This window comes from Zeugodacus cucurbitae, chromosome 4 (genome assembly GCF_028554725.1).
Source record: "Zeugodacus cucurbitae isolate PBARC_wt_2022May chromosome 4, idZeuCucr1.2, whole genome shotgun sequence".
Classification (NCBI taxonomy): Eukaryota; Metazoa; Arthropoda; class Insecta; order Diptera; family Tephritidae; genus Zeugodacus; species Zeugodacus cucurbitae.
Window position 1 is genome coordinate 65419978 of NC_071669.1, and position 15414 is coordinate 65435391.

Genomic DNA, 15414 nt, shown 5'->3' on the forward strand with positions numbered 1-15414 from the left:
AATCAATTTTTTATCTTTTATTCAAAATGGTAAGAAATATTTTTTTATGAAAGGAAGTTTTGAAATTCGCTAGTTGGGTCGTTTCTTTCACTGATTTCATTGTGAACTTAAACCAAAGGTTTAGGCTTCAATCTGTATCTAAATTAGGAAATTAATAATAAATTTTACTTATTGATCATATCGGCTCACACGAGTATACAGAAATAACATGTAATTTTGATATTTAAATTTTATTTTAATAATGATTTATTTTATTTGCAGAATTTAGCATTTTTTTTTTTAGTTTACAATAATTATGATTAGTTTGGCAATCGGAGCCGTATTTCGCTTAAAATGCAAATTAGCATATCAGTTGGCGCCAGCTATCAACATTGGTTCAACATTTATTTGATATTTACATCTTATTTTTCCAAATTAATATAAGATTTTAGCCATAAGCTAAGCTATCCAATTAAATTGCCCAAAAGTGACCACTTGTTAAATTCATATTTTGTATGCGCAACCAAGAAAAAAAGTAAACGACTTATTTTTTTAATATTGAGTTAATATACATAACCGGATGGATGGCGGTCGTTTTGGTCAAACCTATAATTTCAGAAAATTGTCACTTAAATGGTTATACCTGCAGCAGCAATTATTTGAACATCAATGTTTTTGATTTTTTTTTTATATTCTTTTCTAAACGGTATTGCCAAATTCTCGTCGTCTCAGCACCGGTTCAGTAGCCTCTATACTGCAGCGAAATAAAAATGTTTGAAGTGCGTCTTTTTGTCAAAATAGCCGCGTTGCTGCTAAACTGTAGCTGCTAAAAAGTAGTAGTGTAGTATTTGTTGACTGTATGCTGCTAAGTTCTCGAGCGGATGCATTCACCTGCCAGCGAGTCAAAAAGTTTTTCAAGTATTGGACTTTTTCTCTTTTGCTTTACATATACTCGTACGTATGTATATGTATAACTAGATCTAAACAATTTCTTCAGCCTGCAGCACTGGATTAATGACATATGCGCAGACAAGCGAAACCGATTGCGCTCAAATACCGAGGAAAGCCATAATTTTCCATAAAAAGTGTTAGTGTTGTTTAAATGAAGTAATTTCAATAATAATTTTGTGATTTAATTGTAGTTAAGAATACTTTTCGGAATAAAATATTTTGTGAGAACAAGTTGTTAACCAGACAATTAACTTATATAAAGGCAATTAAAGTATATTTTACATACAAAATGTTTAAATTAATACATTATATTTATTTCGGTTATATAAAATTTATTAAAATATTTTTAAATAATTTTGGGTTTTTGAGTGCATGAGAAATATATTTATATTCAAGTACTCCATTACTTCTGTAAACAAAAAAAAATATTTCTTATAAAATGAAATATAAAAATATTTTTTTAATAAATACTACATTTTTCGTGATTTTCTGAATGTTCTCATAAAAATAAAAATAAATTCTGAGATTTTTAATAAAAATTTTGAAATTTTTTATTTATAATTTTTTAATTCAAAACAATAATTTTCAAGAAAATGTTTAAACATTTTTATTATACACACGAACTTGTTAACATTTAATAGTGTACTAAACACTTTTATCTCAGCATTATTATGCAACTAGCATATTGGCATTAAATCTGCATGCCAACATTATCGCCGGTTAACTGCACAATTGGCGCTTAGCCAAAGCGCCAAACACTGACAAAACTGCTACTTTTTAGAAGAATTTAACTAATTCTATGCACATATGCAGTTAGAAAAATTCCATTTTTCAGCGAAAAGTTAATATTAACAGAATGCTAACTTTACTGTTTCCGTCACTACATTAAAAGTACAAGAAAATATTATATATATATATATATATATATATATATATATATATATATGTCTGAAAGCAAAAAAGTCCTCACACGCTTATGCAACTGCTGAAATTTCTCGAATCCTAAACAGTAACTGGGCCGTACATCCACTAACAGGCCGCTGCTTGTGTTGAATATTCAATTTCCGACACGGTTTGCCGACAATTTGGCTTCGTTCGCCTGCTGTCTGCCCTCTCAAAATATTTCTGCTTCGTTTTTGTTGTTGTTTTGCGTTTTTGTACCTTATTTGCTGTAACTGTCACATTAGCGCAGCGCCGCTGCACTTGTCGCAAGCATGTTGCACATTACTGTCATGTCAGACAGCACCACTGCCTTATTGCCACACTGCTGCCTGCTTTATGGGCTTGCTACTAAATATTTTGATGTACAACTTCACTTGCCTTGATTTAAGTTTTTTGCTACATTCTCCTCGGTTGTTATTTTTGTCGACTGCCTGTTGGAAAGCGATATACATGACAGACAAAGTCAAGCAACACATTACTACTAGAAGCAATTGTGACCTAAATAATCAGAGCAATGAGAGTAGCTCGAAATAATGAAAATCCATAATAACCGTAATGGTGATTTAAACATCAGTTATAGTTAAAATTTCGTAATTTCACTTCATTTTTCATTTTCCGCTGCAAATAGTTTCACGGCTCGCCTGAAACCCGTACTTTACTTTTTGAAATCGATTTTCATTACAGAAATATCTTAAACTCAATGCTGTATGGCTCCAAATAAGTGTTTTCAATCCTTATTTTATTTGTAACTTAGTGCTTCATCTAATTCACCCATCGCTTCCAAACTCTTCCTTTTCGCTTACTAATTCTTTAATCAGATGCTCATTGCGTCAGCTTATACGACATATTTTTTTTATACTTCATAGTTGTGACACAGTAATTGCTTACGTTTACGCTAGGCTACGTCAATCAAGTGTCCGAATGCACATTCATGCCAAAGCGTTTATGAGCAAATACATGCATATGTATAAGTTGAGAAAATAGCTTAAATACTTGTGCTACGCTGAGAGTGCGCTTCGAAGAGCGTTTCAACAATGTGTGTTGGTTGCGTGCCTTTATGCCATAATAGCTTCATTTGGTAGCAGCGACCGTAAAGGAGTCAGCTACACTTGACAATTAACTAAACACATTTGCTGTTATTGTTGTTGTTGTTGACCATATATACTGGACATGTTAAACATACTGTTTCTCCGCTTTTTTCATTTTTCAACAACATTGTCAACTACAACAACAGCAACCACAGCAGCAACAATGACGTTGTTGTTACTATTATTGTTATCCGTATTGGTTTTGTCGTTAAGCGTATTTTGTCAACCCATTGCAACTCTCGTGTGCTAAAATTGTAAACGTATTTATTTACTTCTGTTTTTTTTTCTCTCTAAAACGTGTCGCAGTAGCATCTTATGCCTATTAGCAACCTGTGCGTTCGTGTAAACACTGCCGGAATTGTGTTTGTATTTGTGTTTCAGTATTTTTTTAATTTTTTTGCTTGTGTTATTTCTATTGTAGCTGTTGTTTGAACTGTTTGCGGTCGGTTGTCGAGATTTTTGTGCCTGTTCTGGCTAAAAGTATTTGACGCAGCTAATCACACACACTGATTTAGACGTTTAAGCTTACTCAAAGTCTTTTATACTTTATACGCGCAAATATGTATATACGAGTATGTGTGTTTGTTGAGAGTACACTTACTAGGCACAATGTTGCTGACCATGCCTCATTGTTGCTTACTGTCATTGCCTTTACTACTAGGTGTTGCAAGGAAATTAACCCACATTAGAAGTGATAACGTTCCTCGGATTTTTCTCCCCAACATGAAATTGCGCATTTATTCTGGAGCTGAGCACATGTTCAATGGCTGATGCTGTACGCTGCTTCCTCTATGTTTATATGAGTGTATATACACATACAGCAATAAGCTCAAGCCAAACAAAAAAGTACAAATTAATACACAACTAAAATATACGTATACATAGTTGTTGTATTGCTGCCGTTTTTTTGCAATTTTTTCTTATTTCCTTTTTTGCAGTAGCAAATTTGCTTGCAAGTTCGTTTTGTGGTTATACTCTATTGCTTTTTGGTTTTCATCTTTTATTTTTTTTATTTTTCATATGCTTCTCGTAATTTCATTGTATGAACGCGTGTACTCTATGCAAATTTGCATGCCCGTTGACAATGGTTGACCTCCCAGTCGCAATTGTTCAATGTTCGTTGGTTTTGCAACGCGTTTTATGTTTAACAGAAATGTTTAAATTTTCGATTTTCCACTTAAGGCACCGCAATAATTGTTTACAATTTAGCAAAACTTACATTTATGACTACTGCAACATTTCCATCAATGCGTTAAATATGCGAAGCGGACGAGGTTTATGGGAAAATACAGAAACGAAAAGATATTGTATTCACATATGTATTGATGTTGTATGAAGAATGGTCATGGATGGTGTTTTGTTATTATATTGTGATAACAGATAATTGAAAATTATTATTTCTATTATTAGTAACCGATTTTCTAAAAGGCATTATTCTTAAATCTAAGTTGGCAACTCTAGAGTATTTTTATTCTTCATCTCTTGTTTAATATTTTCGAAATTTAACTAAGTTGGCGACTCCTCTTCTACGTATAGTTCAATACAGCTGTATCAATTGGCTGTATAGCCTATTGACTCTCTGTTGATAACTTATACTATGACTATGTACATTATATATGTTTGAGTGCCAATGATGAATGGTGTTTATTTGGATTGTCATATTGACCTCTGGGGGCTACACATACTCACCAAAAACTGTTATCAACAAATGTTGTCCACGCACTACCACTATCCCCACCATCATTCTCATCACTAAGGCTTTGCTATTTGTTGTTTTACCTGTCTATTTTAATCTAGTTATTTGCAATGCCATTCAGTTGTCTGTCTAGCTGTCGTTTTGTTTACGCTTATTAATGTTATGTTTGTGCATTTCTATGTATTAAACTGTCGAGTCTATTTATGCGATATGTTTACCTATTTGCTTGTCTTCTTATTTCACTCTTTTGTCAGTCAAGTTGTGTGTCATGTCGTCATGCTACGTGCTACAAATAACTTTTTACTAATATTTGTCATTCATACATATTGATGTAGATCTGTGCTTAGCACGGTTAGCAGTAAGTTAAATAAATAAATTTTTGTTGTATATTTATACAAGTTTATCGCATTTATATCAGCTGAATGTTCGATTCGTCACTCTCAAAAAAGTCGTAATGTTATCGAATTATATTGGAACAAAATGAGAAACCTACTTTCTATATAAATGCGTACTTTAAAATATCATATTTAATATACCATTAATTTAAAGAACTGCTAATGGTTCACATTCTTGTTTAATCTGCAAAAAGAAACGCAAAACCCAACCAACATCCACAAATAACACGTGCTAATAAACGAACTGCAAAATATGTAGCCATAACCAGTCGTCTTGGCAATCAAACAGTGTTAATTACCTAAAATGGCTGCATAAAGAAGTATGCTCCTACGAAAGTGCACAACTACAAATAAGAGTCGTTTCATTTTAAACTTCGCTTTGAGATTATAGGCACTTTGTTGGCAGCAAAATGGATGGAATGAGTGAGCAAATTACAGGTGATGTGGCAAGAAATCGCCATTTAATTTAACTAATTGATGGTTAACGCTTAAGCTGCTGGCCAAGTGGCAACTCTCCACGAGATCATGTTCTTCATAACATTTTGCTTCCTCACTTTATTGCTTACTATATGATTGCTTACTTATGTGAATGTGTTCTTTTACATAGTGGTGTGTGTATTAGAAGTGTTCAAAGTACTTTATCAGCACGCTTTTATCGCTCGTCACTCAGATTCTGTCTCGTGATGCGCGCAAACATTTAATATATTATACTATAAATGCGTCAGTTAAACAAAAAACTAGTTAAAAAGCAACTAAAAAACCGGAATTTATTTGTAATAGTATTCTTGACCAGTTTGTAGAAATAAATAAAAAAAATGATTAACATTCAGACGAAGAGGTGAACTTATGGTAGTTAAGGAACCCGAAAAATTTGAGATATCTGAACTTAAAATTCATATCCTTTATTCAGGCTTTACCTTCAGTTGTTGCTATGAAAGTCTTAATATTGGGGTTATTTATGGATAATGGACTCGGAACCTCATATGTACCCCCTTATAAAAAACGGTTTCTTCCATTTAGATTTTTAAATGACATGATTCCAATTAGGAGGTCTATGTTCTTACACAAAGTCTCAAAATACTACTCTAAAGCCATTACTTTAGAGTATCAATTTTTGACCTTACTGCTTTGCACTGTCTTAAGTAAACCATTAAAATATTCCCTGTCTGAAAAAACTTCAAGAATTTGTACAGTGTCACATAGGAGATATATGTACATATGTATAACACATATATATGTAACTGATTGTATGCAAAAACGTCTGCTCGTTCGGCATCATGTCTGGATGGATGAGTGAATTGCGATGGCTATGAACAAGCTTGCTTCATTGCAAGTCAAATGTCCGATCAGAATGCTTTTGAATGCGTGACCACAACGATGCATTGACTTTGATGCGCGACTGAAATGTTCGACATGTGTGTCTGTTGCTAAAGTTGTTGCAACATTGCGGCCGTAGGCTATAGCCTACACAATAGCTAACATTTTGCGATTTATTAATTGTGTGTTTTCATATGCAGAATTGCCTCTGCGAACAGCATAGCCTCTACTTTGTCTTGTGCTGCGAATCAAAATTATTTTTTTGTCGCTTTTTTCATATGTGATATTGTTGTTTTTTTTTTATTTTGTGGCGCCTAGCACTAGACATTGTCTCAGAAAGTTCCTGCTTGTCAGCTCCCATAAGTGGTCATCCTCAACAATCTCATCCTCGCTAATATATAGCTCCAACTGGCCGCCGAAGGTACAACATAAAATTTTAATTATTCATTTAGAGCAATAAAAGACTGTGAGGTGCCAGCTGGACAGAAAGAGTCAAACATAACTTTGATATTATTATGCCTTGAATATGTCGAACACAAATGGCAGCTAATAGTTATGGGCTACTTGTACAGCTGACACTGCCACATGTGGCGCTACACTGTGAGAAAAACCCTTGCAATATGTTTTTTTGTTGTATATATGTATATACATATATATGTTTTTCTTATACGTGACGTTCGTTATTATGTTGGCTGCAATCTTTGTATTTAATTTTCACTAAGCTCTTCTTTCTGCCATCAACTAGCTGCTGTGCAACATTTGCTCGGTAAGCCAACTTTTCCGCGTTTGTTGTGGTCTCAGCATGACAAACTGTTTGCTCATCTCAATATATCTGCTGCTATTGTTGTTGTTGTTCTCATTGCGCGATAAATCATCATCAAATGGGCAACAACATTTTATGCCCTCAACCAAAACAAACGTTAAGCTACAAATTAGCTGCTGGCACAGGTTAGCCACCGCAACCACCAAAGAATGCTTCACAGCAATCAAGCTTGTGAAAAATTACACAGCCAAAGGAGAGAAAAAAAGTTTGTTTAATCTAAAGGACAGTACTTATAGTCAGCAGACGAGTGGACATTCGTACAAGCTGCCGTTCACCGAGTGTTGAGCACCATGCGGCTAAGCTGGTAAGCTGGCGAGCTGGTAAGATGGCTAACAGCCGCCCAATTGGCCTAATAACAGCATTAATCTGTGTTATTTTGGCGCATTTTGTTAATGCTCTTAACACAACAACAATAGCATACGCTGCAAATAGAGCTACAAAGCAATAGCAACAACAATCAACAAAGTGAACGTGTATCAAGATGCTTACCGTATTTTGTGCAATTTAAGTTTTTTTCTACACAAAAAGCGAGCGTGTTCAATAGAAAAAAAAGAATTATGCTTGCTTAGACTTATTAAATACAAGGAAATATAGAGGAAAACATTTCGCAAATAAAACTGAAATTTAACTAGTGGCAGCAACGAAGATTAAACACTTGCCAAGCAATGTGTTGCCTGCCCAAATACTGCCATCCGGCATGCAACAATAAGGCATATTGCTAAAGTGGCAGTGTCATTTGTTGCTATACTAGAGCAAATGATGTTTAAAGCTATGGACTCATTTGCCAAGGATGAAACCGATACTAATTTGAAGTTGCCACATTGAATTTACTTGCTTAAAACTTATTTTTTTTTTGCTCGTGATAGAAAAAAGACAACATTTCGTTTTTATTTAATCAACGATAATCTGTTTAGTAATTTAATATACATATCTGTAGAGCAATAATATTCATAAGAGGATTATTCCAACGGAATGTTTCATGAAAAAAGTGTTTCTTACAAAAAGTTGTAATAATCTGCTATGGGCTTGGTTATTCAGTCTCAACATTCCATATCAAACCTTTTAGTTTTACTTTAAGGCCTATGCTTAATAAAAAGCATTCACATATTGAAGTTAGATCTCGTTTTAAGATGAAGCTTCAAATAAAAAAAATATTATATATTTACTAAAATACAAATATTCCATCGCAAAATAATTTAAGACTCATTTCACTTAGTGTAAACGCCTGCGGGCGATCAATTGAGTTATAACTTCACTAACTGCTGCAACCGAGACAATTGATTTATTTTTGTTGACGCCACATGTCGTTGGTGGCACACAAGCGTGAACATGCAATACAAGTGCCTGGATACTCATACAAGCACAAACACAAATGTTTCAATTTGTTTGCATCTGTGGTCTAGCAACACACGAAATATCAATGGCTGCTGAGCATGCAACATATGCCTGTATATATGCATTTGTATATACACTGTTGGCAGTTGGATTAATTTTGAAAAATGGCTAATATATAGCGGTTAGGGCAGACCATAAGCGCTGAACAACGACAAGAGCAACAACAACACATAAGCACAAAATCGAAGAATGCCAAACATCAAATTGTTGCAAGGGGCCAAATCGATAGCAGCCAAAAACAATGTGCAGCCAGCAGCAGCTAAACGTAATAAACGCGGTAGTTTTAGCCTGGATCAGTGAAGCTAAGCGAGAAGAGGGAGTTGGAGGGTCTGCACTGCAACAATTGTTGCTAAGCTCCGAGTATAAAGGCAGCCATTAAGGCAACGTTTATTGTGAACTTAAAACATTTCAGCGTTCAAGTTAAGTGCCCCCAAACACAACTGTGTGTGTGTGCCTGAGTTCATAAATGTTTGCTGTTTGTTGCAGATTTTTGATTTATTGGTATAAAAGTGCATATGGAAATTGATATTATGGCTAAATAACGAATGGCGAATGCATGCAACCATGGCTGTGTGTAGATATGTAGCATGTAATAATGTTGTTCGTCAAATATGCTGTTGTCGCTACCATTGTAGCTGTCAGACTGACACACGAATTTCGCGGTGAGCAAATGGTGGTTTTACATGTTGCACGGTTGCAATAGCATCGTTCATAAATCATTGAAATTAATTATGTATGTACCTAGTATTTTGCTACAAAATGTAGTGTGGCATGCCGAAAACTAAGCTAAGGCTAGTGCGCTTTTAATCAGCTTGGGCTATTGAGTGGTTCTTTGATTTTGATTTAGGCGGAATGAGGAATAAATTTTTACGGCAAGTGAATTTAGAAAAATTGTAGGAACATAATTAACTACATAGATAAATCAAAAAATTCGATATTAATCATATTTTTATTTAATTAAAATTTGTTAATTATAATATCAGTTTTACTGTATTCTAAAATTTAAAGATTGCATTCAAAGGGTGATTGATGCAAGTGTTTCAAAATTTATCTAACATCAAGTGCTTATCAATAAGTAAGCAGACACATTTTTAGTTTGTGAGAAGGCTAAGTAAGTCTGAGGAGAAAAAAGTCTATAAGTCGCCAGTACATTTTCTTCATTATTTCTGCCTTTAGCAAGTGAATTGTAGCACAAACTAGCCGGGTGTCAGTAATCATGGTCACAGCGAAACTATTAATGAGTAAGCACCTGATGTACACTGGCAATATTTTAACTCTATTTTATTTTGCTTTTGTCGGAGATTTGTGCTTACTTTTGACTGCGTATGCGCAACTGATGATGCAACATTTACGCTCGCTGACTAAAGTGTTGCCATTTTACTTTATTTTTTTCTTCGTTCACTACATTGTTGTTATTGTTGTTAAAGCAACCTTATTTACTCGAAAGCACGATTGGCAAATTAAAGCGAGTGGACGGCATACACTTTTGACCAACTCACCAGGTAATAAAATGAAATAAATCCGCGAATGAGTTTGCGCATCTGCAACAAAGTGACTGCCTCACTGGAACTTCTATATATGCCTTTGTGCTTGTAGTGACTGTGGCTTGCTACCAAACTGCACTCGGTCACAGCTGTAATTGCGGTTGCCGCAAGTGCACGCGCATGCTCGCATTATCACAACTCACGACTTCAACACTCGCTTCGCCACCAACACCAGCAGTGCCAAAAACCATTACGACAACAAATATTACCCGACCGCAGGACCCAGAATCGAAATTGAAAATGAATTGAATGCACTCGTTGTTGCTGTTAGCAGCTGGGCAAGTTGGGGCGTAGAAGCGAAGCGTCATCGGCTGGTGGAACGTGAGCGACAACCGCAAATGAACAACCTCTCGCGCAATGATGAGGGTGATGATGATGATGGAAATAATCATGGCAACCCAGCCCACAGGGCAGTAATCTGCCAAACTCCATAGTATGCATGTCTGCTTGGCTCGTGTGGTTAGCGCGGTGTTGGTTTGCGCTTTTGCTCAGCGTCTTGGTTAGTGCATTTTGTGGTTCGTTAATCAACTGTGGTGAGCCTTTTAAACTTATTGCCTTTGCTGCTCTTCAGGATTACAGTTGCTGCTGCTGTAGCACTTTTGTGGGTCACTGTGTTAAATTGGTTCGTTGTTGCGCACGCGCACGAGTGGCAAGTTATTGTGTTGCCTTTAAATTGGGTTAAGTGGCAAAAGCGTACGGAGCAGTATAACGATTGATGTGCTGGTGTATCGCTTTTGCGATAAGAGGAATAATAAAGCATTTTTCTCTTGATATGATGTATTAACCTTTGCTGTTGGAAATTAATTATTTTCATGTACTTCACTTAATAACCGTCTCATTGTGGCATCAAATAACCTTTCTAGCAAATCAAACAAATAAATTGCCTACAAGTTTATTGAAATAATTTAACTGCACATATTAGCGAATTTACAAATTTGTTGATCTTATCTCAGCAAGTTATCTGCTGGTGTTTCGTTGCGATTATACTTAAGCAACAAGTGGTTTACCAACAAGCGCGCACCTATGGACAAGTCCACAAAATTTTGATAAACAAAACTATAACAGGGGGTAAATGTACACAACAACTGACTGCGACGAAACAGTTTACAACAACAAAAAATAATAATTTCCAAAATATATTAGATGTGTTATTTGAGCAATGTAACGCTGACACCCTTACGCCTCATAGACCATATCCGCTTCACCATTCGCAGCAGCATTTGCGGAAGTTGTAATGTAAAATGCAACAGTGCCACAGCATTGCATGGGGCGTTTAACTCACATCTACCCTCGAGCAGTCACCGTAAATCAACATTTCAACTGTGCAGAAATCAACGTGCGTGTCTGTCGGCCAATCAACTGAGAAGAAATATGAAAAACAAATAAAAATTATTGAGTTTTTTATAATAAACAAAGTGAGACTGCGTAACGGCCAATCAGTCATACCAAGTGTAATTTAAAAATATTTAAAAAAAAAGTAAAAGCAAGCAGAATAAATATTAAGATTTGCATTTGCTGCGAGCCAGTGTCATTAAAATAGCGATTAATTCGTATCCAAAATGCGACAAAAGGTTAAATTGTGCACTTTTCAACATTTTCACTCTTATTTCGCTTTTGCATAAGCGGAAAATGCTGTGGAATTAGAAATAAAAGAGATAAATGAACATGCAAGAGGAAACGACAGTACATTTCCGTCGCCATTTGGCTGCTCGCATGAGCGGTTTGGTCGGTAGGCAAATGCAGCGGTTCTGGTGCGTGCGCATAACTTAATCAAGGCGACTGGCCTCTCTGCGTCAATTGACAGTTTGTAATGACGCTTTTGTAGGCAATTTAAGTTAAAATTTTTTTGCTTTCTGTTTTTGCACCAACGCTAAAATTTATGGTGTCACAGCGCAGCGTTGCGTTTTTCAACATATTCTAACAAAGCAAAAGGCTTGAGCGCGTTTGAACTTGTGTTGGGTATATGCGCTTTAGTGCCGTCACAAAATGTAACCACAATGAGGCTATTTAAATCAATTCCACCCAATCAGCGGCGAAATAAATGTGCGCGCAGCCCAGTCAAGCGGCAAAAAATTAAGGCAATATTACGTCGCTGTCCATCGTAACGACTTAGCATATCACTGCACTAACCGCGCATAGTCAGGTTATTCAACAATCGGATCTTTTTCAGCCAGCCAGCCAGCCAAACCGACATTTCTGCGCTCAACTGCGCCCAGTAACGGTCTCTATCTATTGAGAATTAATTTAGCATTACAGACTAAGTAAGCAAGTATCTAATCTCGATATGTAGTTATCTATTATATTTTGGTATGCAGCAGGTGTCACGCTGTGTACTCATACGCCCCGGTGCACCGACTCGTTGTTGCTGGCTGCTTGGCCATTTAACCGTTTAAATATGTCAAAATTTCAATGAATTCTATTTGGTTTGGTACTTTATAATGTTCGTGTGCGTATGCATTTAAAGTACGCTCTAATAAAATAAAATATCCAAACTGACATAACTGATAATTTAATGACTATTCATATTTACTCTTTCATGAATTTATGCTGGCAATGAAAGTGCTTAGACATAAAATATATTAATATATGGTACAAAGGTATTTCGAATACACTCACAAATCTCATAGAATGTCAATACACAATTTACGTCTCCACTGAACAGTGTTGGAGCAATCGAAATGTTGCATGAAATCAGCAACTTAACACCGAAACAAATGTGACTGCACACATCATAATTTCGACTGCATAAACACATAGTAATTCACACCAAAAATAAAAAATACAAATTATTGTTTGCTGGTCAGCTGGGCAATCGGTTATCTACATACTCAAACACAAGCCTATTTACTTCCATTGTATCACACTCGCGAGCCCCTCTTCTGTGTGTGAGTGGTGCGCTTTTTTTATAAATTGAAATTAGTCACGAATGCATGATAAATTCACTTTTATTTTCAAAGCGAGAATTCGCAAAAGGAACAACGGTGTGTCACACAGATTGCTACAAATTCATGGATAACGTTGTGTAATGTACATATGTATATGCAGTATGGGCTAAGCGAATTATTAACCTCAGGTATATGGAGGGTTTTTAAGTGTTCAAATGTATGCGAGTATGTATATATTTGGGTATGTGGGTACTGCGGAACATTGTTGCTGATATCGCTCTCACTTTATCACTAATGGTCACAAAATTCTTAGAATACAGTACAAAAATTATTTTTGGAAGACTTTCTAGCTTTGATAAATGACTTTGAGTTAAATGCATTGTTGCTTCGATTCGTTTGATTTTATTGTACTGTAGAGTTCACTGCCTTTTACTAATGAACCACATAATCAATTGCCAATTCAAAAATGTGAATATACAAATAAGTACATATTTAATAGTAAGTATGTGTGGATAGCATGAAAAGATGATTCAAATATTTTTTTTGATATTATATTAATATATACATATATTATTTTAAAGTAAAATTTTTGAAAAAAGAGCTAAATTTATAACCCTTTATACCACTGAATTCCTTTATATACAATTGACTGTATATAGGACAGTTCGGCCTGTTTACCTGATTTTCACAATTGATATGGCATGACAATCCATTGCCAAGTACTCACCAACAACAGCAGTAACAAGATATTCGCAACAACCACCAGAAAGTTGAAGTCAAAACAACTGCAAAACCAACAACAATTTATAAGTTGAACGCATTTCATTAGACCTCAGCAGCGCCTAAACATAAAATTCAGATCAGAGGTTGGTGGCAAGCACACAGTTTTGCCCTGAAAGGCGGCTGAGTGGCAGGCGGACAACACTAGGCAGCATGTCAGCTGCATCATCTAGCTGTCTTTTTTGTTGGTCCGTCTCAGGCAAGAAAGGAGTAATTTCGTAAAGCAAACTGCCCACGCAGCTGTGACAAATTATCGTTTCCATCGTTGTTGTTGCATGCTTTATTGCTGTCGCTGCTATTATATATATGTTGTTGTTGTTGCTGTAACTAGTAGTTGTGTGTGCCACTGCCAGTAGTTGCTAAATTTCATGTAGAAATGGTCGCCGTTGAATTGCTAGCAACCAGCCCGGGTTGATTGTGTCGCGCTTGTTCAACGTGCAACACACGCTGCTGTGGCAAACAGACTCGCACATGCGCGCCGTTATTGCTCAGTTTTGTTGCAGCAATCAATCTCAATTGCTTCACTTTTTCAGTTATATCTCTTCGATCATTTCGGGTGACAAAATGCTAACTATTTTTCTTCCAACACCCCTCACCACTCGCTAAATTCTTCTTTGCCACATATATACCATATTCATTGCTGTTTATTTTATTATATTCCAATTATTTTCAACTTTTTTTTTATTGTGGCTGCAACAATTGTCATTCTGTCCATGGTTTATTGCTAATGTCACTCCAGCCAATATGCAGTTGTTGTCTGTATGTGTTGCAATTTGCTTGTTTGCCACCACTGTGCTTTGTTGCTGTTGTTCCCCACATGCTTGCATTCATAAACACATTTCAGAGGAGATTTTTATTGCAATTGTAACAATTGTTTGCAAGTACACTCCGTTTGATGTTTTTGTTGTTGCTATTGTCATTTATTTGCCTTAACAATTATTTATTTGTGGTCTGACTGATTGTTTGTCTGCTTCAATGTCGTTGTCGCTGGTTGTTGTTGTTGTTACTATTGTTGTTGTTTTTGTTGTCACTGTTGCCGTTGCCTTTGTATACTCAAATGTGTTCATGTCGTTTTGCATGTTGTCACAGGATTTTTGATCAAATAAAATTGGCTTACAACAACAATAACATACACACACACACAACAACAATAATGATTCACATAAATTGGGTTACATACAACCTGGGAGCAGTCAATGACAACAAAATGAAAGGCAAACACATTTTGATCTGTTTTCTGATTTGTTTACAACCACAACAAAATAGAAACAAGTAAAAGAGGGATATAAAATTGGTCAGCAAGACACCTGTGTACGAATTTATCTTTCATCGGGAGATCAATTTTGATATTAGCGCTAGTGTCTACTAACTTGAATGAGATAATTTCATTTTACAAGTGGCCTTACTTTAAGATACAAATTAATATTACTTCTGTTCAGAATAAGAATTCCAAATCCATCCAGTGAAAGCTTCGTAAGAGAGAATCTCAGCCACCCAGCACTAGTACTTACAATTTGGTGATTCATAAACTTTTTACCCTTATTCTCTTTATAGCAAGATATGTTACTAAAGCTTATTTGAAATTTAAACTTTTCTTATCAATTTCAAGAATATATAGC

General features: G+C 35.5%; 1 long non-coding RNA gene across 1 annotated transcript; it reads right to left on the reverse strand.

Moving 5' to 3' along the window:
• Nucleotides 1-11010: 11010 nt before the first annotated feature.
• On the reverse strand, nt 11011-14762 carry LOC128921579 (uncharacterized). The gene is made up of 2 exons (XR_008471020.1): nt 13743-14762; nt 11011-11489 (listed from the first exon to the last, which is right to left on the reverse strand). It is a non-coding gene; the product is annotated as an uncharacterized LOC128921579 (long non-coding RNA).
• Between the last annotated feature and the right edge of the window lie 652 nt (nt 14763-15414).